Genomic DNA, 13,440 nt, shown 5'->3' on the forward strand with positions numbered 1-13,440 from the left:
GCAGCAGAACATTTGCCTCGTATAGTAAAGACCCTGCCTGGGTTCAGTATCTCGAATCATTACATATGTGTGTGTACATGTATGACATATATATGTACTATACATGTTCATATATACATGTCTAATTATTATTTATTTAATGTATATGAGTGCAACATTGCCTTCTTTCTTCAAACACACCAGAAGAAGGTATCTTAGGATGTGCTTTCACGAAACTATCCCAGTCTCAGCATTTGTGTGGGTTGTGACTCTTGGACCCCAACATCCATACTAAAAATAATTAATTTTACAAATATTATAAATCTTTTATTATAGTCTACAAACCTACTGGTGTTTCAATCCTCTAAGTTACTTTTTAAGACTCATCTGTTTTATTTTATGTGTCTGAATACTTTGCCTGCATGTATGTTTGTGTAGCATTTGCATCTCTGGTACCTGTGGAAGCCTGAAGAGTTATCAGATTCCTTGGAACCTAAGTTATAGACGGTTGAGAGCCTCCATGTATGGGGTGCTGGGAACTGAACCCAAGTCCTCTGCAAGAGCAGCAAGTCCTCTTAACCACTGGTCTATCTCTTTATCTCTCAGATGATGAGAATGATGAAGAAGAAGATGATGATGATTGTTTCGGATTTTTTTTTCGAGATAGGGTTTCTTTGTAAAGCTATGGCTGTCCTGGAATTAGCTCTGTAGGCCAGGATGGCCTTGAACTTACAGAAATTTGCCTGCTTCTGCCTCCAGAGTTCTGGGATTAATTTTATTACATCATCATCACCATCATCATCGCTGTCATCATCATCATAAAGAATGGAAATGTTTTAGTACAATGGGTGGCTCACACAGAATACTCCCTAAGTGGTATTATTTGGTTTGGTCTGATTGGTCATACCTAGAAAGTCACATTTTCGAATGAACAGAGTGGATTATTTAGGTCTCAAATTGCATAATCATGAACTAGTTTTCAAGGGCAAATATGACAGGGTCTACAAGAGCTAGAGGGCGCTTGAACCAGTCTGTTTCTATTTATCTCTACTTCTCCTCCTCACACTTTCCTGGAGTAGCCATCCTTGATAGCAAGCAACATGTTGGGGTGACTCATGAATCACTCATCCTCCCCCACAGCCTCCTACCACCATTTTACAGAGTTCCACTCCTCCCAAACACCCAAACAGACTTGGTGGCCATGACTTCTCCATCCTCCAGTGCCACACAAACCCACAAACCAGGAAACCAATACTAGAGCACAATTTATGTTTCCAACCAACTCCCATCCAGAGGCTATGCTTCAGGGGTTCTGGCACTCACACCAGGTACAAGCACACACCCTATGTCCCCTCTGCCATTGTTTGGTGCTCAGCTCAAGAACATGCTCTTAGAAAGCCACCCCTGACTCCTGAAGCTCAGTGTTATAATATGCTTACAACAACTCTCCAAAGCCCCAACTTTATTCTGGGATAACTGTAAGAATTAACAGTGGGCTAGATATCAAGTAATGGCTACTTGGCCTAGGTTTATGTTCCTTCTACAGCAAATCCAGGAGACTTTCAGCTACTTAGCATCAGGAACCGACTGCTCTGCTCTGCGAATCCTGTTTATCATCTTAATTTGCAAAAAGCCTGATGCTAGAGCCAGACATCTAACTCACAGTCAAGGCAACAAGGAAGACTGTGGGAGAAGGGGACGAGGATGGGCCACCCAAAATGTTCTTTTTTTCAGGAAAGAAAAATTCTTCCCCAAGGCTAGACCATCAAAAATCCACATCTAGAAAACAGCCTCTTTCTACCTTCAATGAATCGGTAGAGACGGCGGAAAACGGCCCAGCCTCTAAAGCTAGACAAGTGTAGTTCCATACAAAAGGGTCCAAGGCAACAAGAATAAACGGGAATGGGTGTTGGCATTTAGTCTAGGCTCCGCCCCACAGTTACCTGGCAACAGCCAGGTGAGCCTGAGTCTAAAAGTGCCTGCTTGCCCCTCCTCACTCTCTGGCCCTCTTGCTCTCTCCTGTAGGTTGATGACAAGGCGATATATGATTAAACAGTAGAGAGCGAAAAGTCTAAGAAAGTGTAAGAGGAGAAATAGGCTAGAGATTGGGGAGGAAGCAAAATGAAAGCAGATATGGATGTTTCTAGATTGATAAGGTTGTTATGATTATTTCTAAGGGTTTCTATGGATCTATTTATCTTTTCTAGATGGGCAGTTTATATCTTTGTCCACTGATTGTAAGCTTGAGAATTTAACATATAAACCTGTTTGATAAGTTAAAGATTGTAGAGTCATGTAGAAGAAAGTGAGTGAAAACAACACGCAGGGGCAGGTAGAGTGAAGGGCACTAAGCCTGAGTTATTAGAGGCTGCATGAAACCCCGCTAAATTAGAGATATCACACAGTACAATGTGGCCCCATGGGAGCCAGCTTAGGGTGGGATAACAGGTTATCATATTTAATAATTACAACACTCTTCTCTTATTCCTGCTCCCCATCTTTCCCCATTCAGCTCCCCCCTCTCCACACACTTATGGTCAGCCTTTACTCCTCTCTCTGAGGCTGTCTGTCTGCTTGCCTGCCTGCCTGCCTTTTAATTCCCCTCTCCACACCCTGAATAAACTCTATTCCACACTATACTGTCATGTGGCTGGTGCCTCAGAGGGGAAAGGAATGCCTCAGCATGGGATCTCAGAGGCCTCCCCCTTCCCCACACCATACCTCACATTCCTCAAACATATCCCCTTCTTTATTTCTTTTTTTTAAAATAAAACACAACAATGGGTATTAGGCAGAAAAATAACAGGATAAACCTTATTTTAACTTTTTCTTAAACACCAGTGTTTGAGAATAATTTATATTAAAGCCTATTTTTATTTCTTAACTCTCCTTAGTGGGATGCAACTCCAGAAGCAAAGAATCACTGTAAGGAAACTTCTCTGGGCACAGGAGAGCAGCTGCACATGTGAGCTCACTGTGCTTGGGACAGCACACACATGCCTCTGCATGCTCAGGTCAGATAAAACCTCAGCATGGAGAAAGTGGGCTCAGAGTCCCACCCTAGCTGAAGAGTTATTGGTTACTGATCATTTCCAGGAGAGAGAGTGAGGCAATTTTCTTTAGAAATGTTGTCTCTAGTGAGACTGTTCTTATGGTAGGCCCCACATTCAAGAATACATGAATTTTATTTGTAAGGAAGGCGGGTAGTTCTGGGAGGTGTGCAAGGCGAGGTGAATATGTTCAGAACACATTGTACCTAATTCTCAGAAAGACCACTGAAAAAAATGAAAGAAAGAAATTAGACTTCTCAGTAGCTTGAGTTTCTCGATGTTTCCTTCCATTCCTCCTCAGTATAGTGCACAAAGTATGAAGTAAGCTAACTTTTATTTGGTCAAGCCTCTGAGATGTGAAGGAAATTTGCAAGTGTGACATAGCCAACCAGACATGTACAAGCCCTAACTGAGAACAGCTATGAATGTGGCTCAATACAAAACTATAGACTGCACATGGAGCAGAGGCAGGCAGATCTCTGTGAGTTCAAGGCCGGCTTGGTCTACATAGTGGGCTCAGAACAACTGCAGCTATACAGTGAAACTCTGTAGAGTCAATTAAAATCTTTTGAGGGGCTGATGAGATGGCTCAGTGGTTAAAAGCACTGGCAGCTTTTCCAAAGGTCCTAAGTTCAAATCTCAGCAACCACATGGTGTTTCACAACCATCTCTAATGGAATCTGATGCCCTCACTGGCATACAGGTGTACATGCAGACAGAGCACTTATACATTAAACAGATAAATAAATCTTAAAAAAAAAAACATTTTGAAGGACATCATCTTTCTTTCCTCCCCCTGATTAGCTGTTCATTTTGTTGGTTTGTTTTTTGAGACAGGGTTTCTCTGTGTAGCCCTGGCCGACTGGAACTCTGCAAACCAGGGTTCTCTAGAGCAACAGAACTATGGAATAAATCAGCACATCTGTGTGTGTGTGTGTATGTGTGTGTGTATGTGTGTGTGTGTGTGTGTGTGTGAGAGAGAGAGAGAGAGAGAGAGAGAGAGAGAGAGAGAGATATTTATAGAAATGGGAAGTCCAAGAATCTAGTAATTGCTCAGCCTCACCAGGTTGGATATTTCAGCTGGTCTTCTGTAGAAGCCCAAATCCTGAAGAAGTATGTTCCAACAGATGTGCTGTCAGTAAGTGCAAGCAGGCAAAGAATGAACATTTTCTTCTTTCACTGTCCTTATATAGGCCTCCAGCAGAGTATGACCCAGATTAAAGGTGTGTATCAAGATCTGGATCACAGGTGTGGCCCAAATCTGTACAGTAGTTTAGTTCAGATATAGTCTCGTAGCCAATAGGGAATAGCCATCACGACCAGGCTGGCCCATCCCAAGTGCTGGGATTAGAGGCATGTGCTACCAGTGGGGAAAAGAAGCTTCACAGCTCAGCCACCTCCAGGGAACACGTCAAAGCAACAACTCACAGTTCACATGTGATGATCTCCCTACCGACATGGCTAATCTGAAATTAACTAAAACCCAAGTACCTAGGACACCTGTGAGGGATTTTTCTCTGGTTGGATTATTTAAATTTCTAAGACCCACAGATAATGAATTCTATTCTTAGGGAATCACTTTTAAACTCTCCTTAATTAAGTCTCTGGTATGGCAGAAGGAGTCTCACACCCTTTTGGCCTGGGTCCTAGAAGGAATTACTCATAGGTGCAAGCAGCAGCAGAAAGCGAATCCAATTTAGGAGAAGAGTCTCAGCTGGGTATGGTGATACACCAGATCCAGAGTCTGGAGTCCAGGCCAGTCTACACACAAGACCCTATCTCAGAGACAACGGTGGGTGGGGATGGATATACGCCTATATTTTTAAGTATTTTACCTATTTTTGTATGTGAATTAGTTATTTTCTTTTGCTGTGATAAACACCATGATCAAAGCAACTTATAGGAGAGACTTATAAGGAGAGCTTATTTGGGCTTAGAAACTCTGGAGAAATAAGAGTTCACCGTAGAAGGGTCCGCATGGCAACAGGGCCAGCTGAGACCTCACATCTCCAGCCTTGAGCAGGGAGCAGAGAAAGGGATTTGAAATGCTCAGCACCTAAGGACATACTTCCTGCAGAAGTACCGAGTGGGACCAAGTGTGTTCAAGCATGTGAATTTACGGGAGGGCATTCGCATCCACACTTGGAATGTATAACTGTTTTGCTTGTATGTGTTTATCCATGCCAGTATATGTGCAGTACCCACAGAGGTCAGAAGAGGAAGTCAGAGCCCCCAGAACTGGAGTTACAGAGGGTTTCGAACCCTGCACAAGGCTCCTCCACAAGAACAGAAAGTGCTCTTCCCCGAAGAGTCACTGCTCCAACCCCTAAGCTTATTTCTATCCTGTTAGAAAGGAAAGGGGGTCAGAGAGATAACTCAGTGGGTAAAAAGCAATAGTTACTTGGCCTGGCAACCTGAGTTTGATACCCCAGACCCACATATTGGGAGGAGAGGATCAACTCCCACAAGTTGTCCTCTGATCTCCACATATATCTCGGCGTGCAATGTACATACACACACACACACACACACACACACACACACACACACACAGAACAAATGAATAAAACGTGATAGTCACCACAACACTTTCTTCCAAGAGTAAGAAATACCACACACTTATCAATACCAGCATTTATAATTCTCTGCTCCAAGTACCACACACTTAGTGGTTGAACCTACTCAACTAGTAAGAAAAGTGCTACTATGTCCCAAGAGGTGCCAAGTGTCTAAGATGCAGGTTACTTACTGTCAGGAATGAATGTATGGAACAGCCTTGGGAAATGCAGTTAGCATCTGCTTCTACAGCAAAGGGGAGCATGCTTATTATACAGTGTAATCTCCCCTGGAGTGAGGAGCAGCTGTACTGCCAATTATAAAAGAGGGGGTTCCCTGAGCTCTAGATTCCCCCCTGGAACCCAGCTCCCCAAGGCTGCAGGCACACCCTTTTGCATGCAAATTGGCACTGAGGAAACAAGAGTGAGAAAATAAAGTACTAACTCTCTAGCTACTACAGTTAGAAATGACAAAGTTACTCCGCCATCACCCAGAGGTCTCCAGGCGGGTTAATTTGTTAGCTCATAAGTAGGATAATATAACATCTTCACATTCCTTGACCAGAAGCTAATTGCTTTGCTCAGAGTCTGAGAAATAGCAGGGATACATTAAAGACACATAAGCCTGCACATCCAGGGCAGAACCATAGCCTTAAGCTTCTGCTGTAAGCGGTGGTGCTGAACCTGGTTTTCCAGAAATAGAAGCAGCAAAAGCTCCAGGTTACATATGCAAATTCCGCACCAGCATTCGAAGACACACCAGAAACAGCGACTGCAGCACTAAGGGGACATCTGTGGCTCTGGTGTAAGTAACACCTGCATCAACACCATCAGTACACACATTGAACTTACCTTCACGGCTGTAGGAAATGGTACGGGGAGGAGGACTTTACAGAGCATGCATTCTTAAAACCCCTCACTAGAGCTTTCATTAATTCAGCAAGGGTTTTTCTAAACTAAAGAAGGCAGTTGGTAAGGTGCAAATGTGCAGAGGCTGGAGGATATCCTTGGTGGTGGTTCTTCAAGAGCCTGGAGCCACCCACCCTAGTTTTAAGATTGGGTCTATGACTTGATAAGTTGTTAGACAGGAAGTCTGTCTCTAGTCCACAACTCCTAATCTGTTACAATACTATACACTCAGCTCCTTTCGTTGGATTCATTATTTGTGTCTTTTGTAAGGCTTCTCACCATGTAGACCAGGCTGGCTTTGAACTCACAGAAATCCACCGGCCTCTGCCTCACAAATTCTGAGATTAAAGGTGTGCACCACCATGCGTAGCAGTATCATAAGAAAGGGTCTTAATAAGTAACTTGTTAAGGATAGCCTTGAACTTGTCTTTTTTTTTTTTTTTTTTTGAGATTTTGTTCGTTTCTATTTTATGCGTGTGAGTATTTGCTTTGCATGTGTGTGTCTGTGCACATGTGCCTGAAATGTCCTTGGAGGCCAGAAGAGGTTTTGGATCCCCTGAGGCTGCATTGGGTGCTATGTAATTGAATTTGGGTCATGCGGAAGAGCAGCCAGTGCTCATAACCACTGAACCTTCTCTTCAGCTCTTGAACTGTGATCCTCCTGTCTCCATTTTCTGAACATCTAGAGTTAGAAATCTGAACTGCAGGCCCAGCTAAGTTAAGATCTTCAGCGCAGATAAATAGACTTGTCTGCACGGTGGCTCACAAACATCTGTAATGGGATCTGGTGTGTCTGAAGACAGCTACAGTGAGTGTATACATATAAAATAAAATAAATGACTCTTGTAAAAAAATAGACTTGGTTAAATAGGTCTATATAATGTTCTCTCCAAACGCACAGCATATATTGTGGAGACATAAATAAACATCTGAGATGCTAGAAGAAAATGCTTACACCATCGGCAGTGATGAGAATTACTTAGCCAAGGAGAAATACTATTTATATTTTAAGTCAAGCTGTAATTCTTGAAAAACAGGAAACCACATATCAACATAGTCAACAGAGTGTGCCACACTAGAAAGCACACCAGGCCTTGAGTCAGAGGCAAGTTTTTCAACTTCAGCCCAATTTCCTGATTTTAAAGGGGAATATGAACTCAACTGAGAGTTACAATTAGGTGTGCTTGGTAGGTCATGGGAAGTAAACACAGACATGCTCTCTGGGAATGTACCTGATTGTATCTGAGGATCAGGGCTTTACCACGATGTCATGCTTAGATCACTGTCTAGCTCACAGAAGATGCTCCCTTCTCAAGAAGTATCAGAAATGAACAAGGTATTTCATAACGTCAGCTCCTTTCAGGCTCCACTTGTCACAAAACTTCCAGGAGGAAAAAGTCACTCTATCAAAAAACACTTAGTCATATTTAAAATGGGCCAGTTAATTTCAGAACATCAGCTGACTTTCTTCCCTGGAGAATCCTCTCAAGGAGAGCTGTCCCGAAGCCCACAAGGAACACATTAGCATCCCTGGCCAGTCACTCAATTCTGTGATAATACACTGTAAACATTGATACACTGTAAACATGAGCAGTTGAGGGACTGGGGGGCTGCAGGAGGGCTTCGGGGGCTATAAAGGGCTTTGAGGGCTGTGGGGGGGAGCTGCAGGGTCTGCAGGGGGCTATAGGGGACTTCAGGGGGGTTGCAGGGCTGCAGGGCTGCAGACACAGCTCAGCTAGGTGGTAGAGTTCTTGCTAGCATGCCCTAGGTCCATAGTTCAATTGCTAGGCATGGTGGCTTAGGGCTGTCTGTAATCCCTGGACATGGGTTAAAGGCTGATGATTTAAGCTTAGGTTAAAGGGTTGGGGATTTAGCTCTGATAGAGTGCTTGCCTAGCAAGTGCAAGGCCCTGGGTTCAATCCTCAGCTCTGGAAAGCAAACAAAAACAGAAAAGACAAAATAAGAGAAGTTCGATGTCATCCTTGACTATGTACAGAGTGTGTGGTCAGCTACAAGCCAAGTATAGACTCAGCAGTGCTGGTATCCTAGCACTGAGAGGGATACAAAGGGCTGCTGCATCTCTGATGCCAGCCTAGCTCCAGACTCAGGGGCAGACCCTGTCCTCCAGGGAATAAGTCGGGGAGCAGTAGAGCAGGATACTTGATATTTTCCTCTGACCTGTACATGAACACACACAGGGGTGGACACTCACAACTATACATGCATATATATCATGCATATGCACACACAGTTAGTGATTAATAAAAAGATCCACACCAGGCCAGCCAGGACTGACACAGTAAGACCCTGCTCTCAGGGCTGAAGAGACGGCTCAGCAGTGAAGAGCACTGACTGCTCTTCCAGAGGTCCTGAGTTCAATCCCCAGCAACCACATAGCAGCTCCCACTTAAGAAAAAAAAATGAAGCTCCTGCCTCAAAAAAAACAAAAACAAAAACAAAAACAACCAAAGCAGCAGCTGGCACACTTCTGTAGCCTTAAGGGTGTTGTTGTCTCTGGGGCATGACGTCCCATACAGATTAATTTTGTCTTTTAATTTATTTAGTTTTTTGAGGAGAGAGATTTTCAGACAGGGTTTCTCTGTGTAGACCTAGCTGTTCTGCAATTGGCTCTGTAGACCAGGCTGCCCCCCACCCCCAATTTTGCCTCACAAGTGCTGTGGAGAAGTGCTAAGGTTAATGGAGTAATGGCGTGTGCCACCACCACCACCACACCAGGCATTTAACTTTGTCTTTTAAATGTTAATTTGTCTGGAACCTGAGATGGTGGCACACGCAAGGCAGAGGCAGGTGAATCTGTGAATTCATGGCTAGCCTGGTCTACAAATGAGTTCTAGGACAGCCAGGGCTGTTACACAAAGAAAACCTATCTCAAAGAACAACAGCAACAAAATCCAAATAACAGTTTCAGGGGCTCTGTCACTATCTTCTGGTTTATGTGAGCACCACATGAACATGGTACACTGACATACTTGCAGATGAACACTTAAAATAAAAACAAACTCTTAAAAAACAGACTCAAGGCTGGAGAGATGGCTCAGCGGTTAAGAGCACTGACTGTTCTTCCAGGGGTCCTGAGTTCAAATCCCAGCTACCACATGGTGGCTCACAACCATCTGTAATGGGATTCGATGCCCTCTTCTGGTGTGTCTGAAAACAACTACAGTGCACTCACATACATAAAATAAATATTTAAAAACAAACAAACAAAAAACCAGACTAGCCTGCAAACAACAAAAGAAGCTTATGTCTGTAATCCTAACACTTGGGAAACTGAGGCAGGAAATGGTTCAAGTTTGAGACCAACTCTGAAGTGGTGATTAACTGAACGAATGTATGGATAAATACATATTGGTGTATGCCAGGTTGGTAGTACATGTCTTTAATCCCAACACTTGGGAGGCAGAGGCAGTCAGCTCTCTGTGAATTGCAGGCTAGACTGGCCCATAGAGGAAGTTCCAAGATGGCTAGGGATATACAGAGAAACCCTGTTGGGGAAAATAAACCAAACCAAACAGGTGTATAAAATGTAGAGCATACATATGCTTTTACCATTCCATTATTTATTTATTTTATGTGCATTGGTGTTTTGTCTATATGACTCTCTTTCTTTCTCTCTCTTTCTCTCTCTCTCTCTCTCTCTCTCTCTCTCTCTCTCTGTGTGTGTGTGTGTGTGTGTGTGTGTATGTGTTGGATCCTCTGGAACTACAGTTACAGACAATTGTGGGCCACCATGTGAGTGCTGGGAATTGAACTCAGGTCATCTGGAAGATCAGCCATCTCTCCAGACCCACATATGTATATATCTTAACTAAATGTCTTCTAAAGCTAAGGTAAGAATGCTGACTTAGTGGCACAAGCTTGTAATTCTGGCAGAGGCTGAGGCAGGAAGGTCCCAAAGACACAGTGAATTCTTTGAAAAATCAAAAACAAAACCCAGAAGAATGAAAAGGAGACAGAGAATGAAGAAACAGGACGAACATCGTCTCTACCATCTGTTAGCTCAGCCAGCCATTTACAAAATTCAGTTAAACCAAGTAGGAAACAGAAGAAACAGCAGGTTCTGATACTGTCTGATTACCCCATAACGGAACACTGACTTCAGGGGGCAGGGTGGGAGGGAGGACTTTGTTCTGCATATTGTGAGGAAAATGGTATTTAAAATAGCCTGGACTTTATTTTGCTATATTGTCTAACTTTGTAACCTAATAAAGACAACATGATCCATCAAAACTGTCCTTTTGCAATGTCAAAGAGTTACAAAAATGAACGAAGCCAAAGGCCTTATAGAGATGCACTCTCTATGCTAAATGAGTAAGACATAGCGCCAGTACACCACAGCTCAGCTTCTAGATGGCAAAAATACTCCCAGGATCGAACCTGCAGGTCCCATGTCCCCAGCACCACCAAACTTGTGATATTCCAAAAATAAAAGCAACCATTCCTGTCTGAAATTCCGTCTCTCCTTCAAAGTCTCATCCTGACCCTCTTTATCCCAAAGCCCTTCTAGGTTGTTTCTGCTCTCCTCCATCACACCGAGTTCAAATGAGTTTCCCTAGCTTTAATTAGTACTTGCCTTCTCTCCTCCCTGGGCTTGTTAGCGTTCCATTCTCCCTGTTCCTTTATGCGTGTTTATCTTCCCCACACGGTTAAGAAGTCACCTTTAAACGAAGCAGGTGAGCCATTAAGAATTTTTAATCTCATGTAAATCTATTTCTAGAATACCCACTCAAGGAACCCACTAAAGATGAAAGGCGAGCTAAGGAATACATCAGAGAGGAAGAAAACACTCACACGGGGCCATATCTAGGGAAGAACTTGTGTCTTTTTTTTTCTTTGCCAGCCCCCAACTCGACCGAGCCTGACCCCGCCTAGGTCTGAGGGAGGGATGCCACCCACCCCCACTTTCCGTACATTCTGCATAACCTTGCCCTGAATCCTGCGCACAGCCCTACACCTCTGGCTCCTAGCACTCCTCCAGCGCCTCCATTGCCGAGTTCTCACTTTGCAACTGTCCCAGGCAGCACTGCGCCTGCATCTCGGCTCAAGGTTCCGCACTGAAGGTTTTCAATGTGCCAAGTTCCTCCGAGGCCCGTCATACCCCCCGTGGCGCACCAACAGGATTAAAATTATCCCTTCCTACCCTTCAAAAGAGTACAAAAAGGCAAATAGAACCGCCAGCAGCCAGGGCTTTCCGCCAACTCTGTCTGGTTCTCGGCAGATTCGGACACTGCCCCAACCTCCAAAGCCAAGGGTCTTAGGAAGATTTGCCTAACAGTATTGGTGGAGAAACTCAAACCGCAAGACGATGGCAGGCCCCTCGGGGCTTCGTTCGTGGAAGTAGGGTTCCACACAGGAAGCGTTTGATTCGTAGTACCCCTAGATCCGTCGTCCCCCAATAACTCCTCGACCGAGGACTAGCAAGACGTAGCCACGGAGGACCCGACACTAGAGAAAAGTCTATGAGGGGGCGGGGGAGGGGAGCGTGCGGAGAAACTGGCCAATCCTTATTCTTAAGACGTCCTGTCCCTCCGTCCCAGACAGCAGTTCTCAGAAGTGCCTCGAACTTTCCCCTGCCTGCAGGACACTGACCACCGCCCCATGCCTCCTCTCCATCACAGTTAGAGGGGATAGGTAGGTACCACCAATCTCCTGCCAGATGCTGGGGGAAGGAGGGTGGGAAGCGGAGGAGGAAAGAACCTGGCTGTACTCCTCGAGAAACTTCTGGGACTCGTGTGTTACGCAACTCAGGAACCAGACTCCAACAACGGGACATTTTTCCCGCAAGACGCGAGGCTCAAGGGAGCGAGGGAGGACAAGCGACCTCTCAGGTCCCTGTCCCCTGGGTTTCTGGAAGCTACCTGCAGCGGAACCGCAGACAGGGGCGGCGCACTGGTCTTCTGTCCCCATTCGCCCCAAAGATTCCCACCAGGAAAGTAGCAAGGCCGGCGCTTGAGTTAGCGTGCGGGGCAGCCCGGCTGCGGAGAAGTTCGCGACTGCGGCACGGGGGACCTAATGGGTCCCCAGCCCCCAGCCCGACACACGCAGAGGGCTCGGCTTACCTTCCAAGCTCCTTTGGTCCTCAAGTCCCAGCTGGGGCGTCCTTGTCACCTCCCTTGACCTGTTGAGATGCAGAGACCCAGGTTCGGCTCTAGAGCCGCGGGGACCCAAGGGTGCAGCCCGCACCACGGTTCGTGCAGACTATCGGCCGAGGGCTCTCGGCTCTGCCAGCTCCCGGCTCGCCAGCTTCGGGCATCGGCCGCCCGGAACGCCCCGAGGCTCAGACCACGCCCTCTGTGTCAAGCCACGCCCCTCGCATCACCCCACCCCCACCGGCCCGGCTCCTCCCGGCCAACACCCTCAGGCAGGAGCCACCCCAAAAGCGAGGGACACCGCGGCCCTCCTGCGTAGACACGGGTAGGAGGCTCGTAGGGTAGCTGCGGCTCCGGAGAAAACGCGGCAGTGGCCACGCCGACCGCGTGGGTGACCCTGCCCCAGGCCGCTGCAGGGCACCAGAACCCTTTGGCTTGACAACCAGATTAAGCTCCGGGTCAAGTTGCAGCGGAAAGTGTCAAGGAGGCTTTTTTTGCAAGCTGCCGTGCAATTGAAACGGATTCCATGTCCTTTAATGGCGATAATAACTAACATCTGGGGGAGCGATTTACAGCTGAAAAAAAAAAAAAAAAAAACGGACTTCACACACAGGCCCGGTTCATCTTCGCAGCAATATTGTTCCCATTCCCCAAATAATGAAACTAAAACTCTGAAAAATAAGTAAGGTTCTCCATATCACAAGCGACAAAGTGACTTAGGTAAGCTGAGCTCTGGAATTGAGCCTCAGGCTCTCTGCGCTCTGCTCGCTCAACCGCAGGGAATTCTACGGGATGCTTAGAGGGCCTTGTAGCACAGACCCACAGGAAGAAGGGCTT

At 45.7% G+C, this 13,440-nt stretch overlaps 1 protein-coding gene across 1 annotated transcript in view; it reads right to left on the reverse strand.

The window, feature by feature from the left end:
- The window catches only part of AFF1 (ALF transcription elongation factor 1), a 145,834-nt gene extending 133,125 nt beyond the window's left edge, over positions 1-12,709 (reverse strand). Inside the window, exon 1 of the mRNA XM_080925477.1 lies at positions 12,574-12,709. The gene's annotated coding sequence lies outside the window, so the exon portion shown is untranslated. The remainder of the gene's footprint in view (positions 1-12,573) is intronic.
- Between the last annotated feature and the right edge of the window lie 731 nt (positions 12,710-13,440).

This window comes from Micromys minutus (assembly GCF_963924665.1).
Source record: "Micromys minutus genome assembly, chromosome: 11".
In the NCBI taxonomy this organism is placed as follows: domain Eukaryota; kingdom Metazoa; phylum Chordata; class Mammalia; order Rodentia; family Muridae; genus Micromys; species Micromys minutus.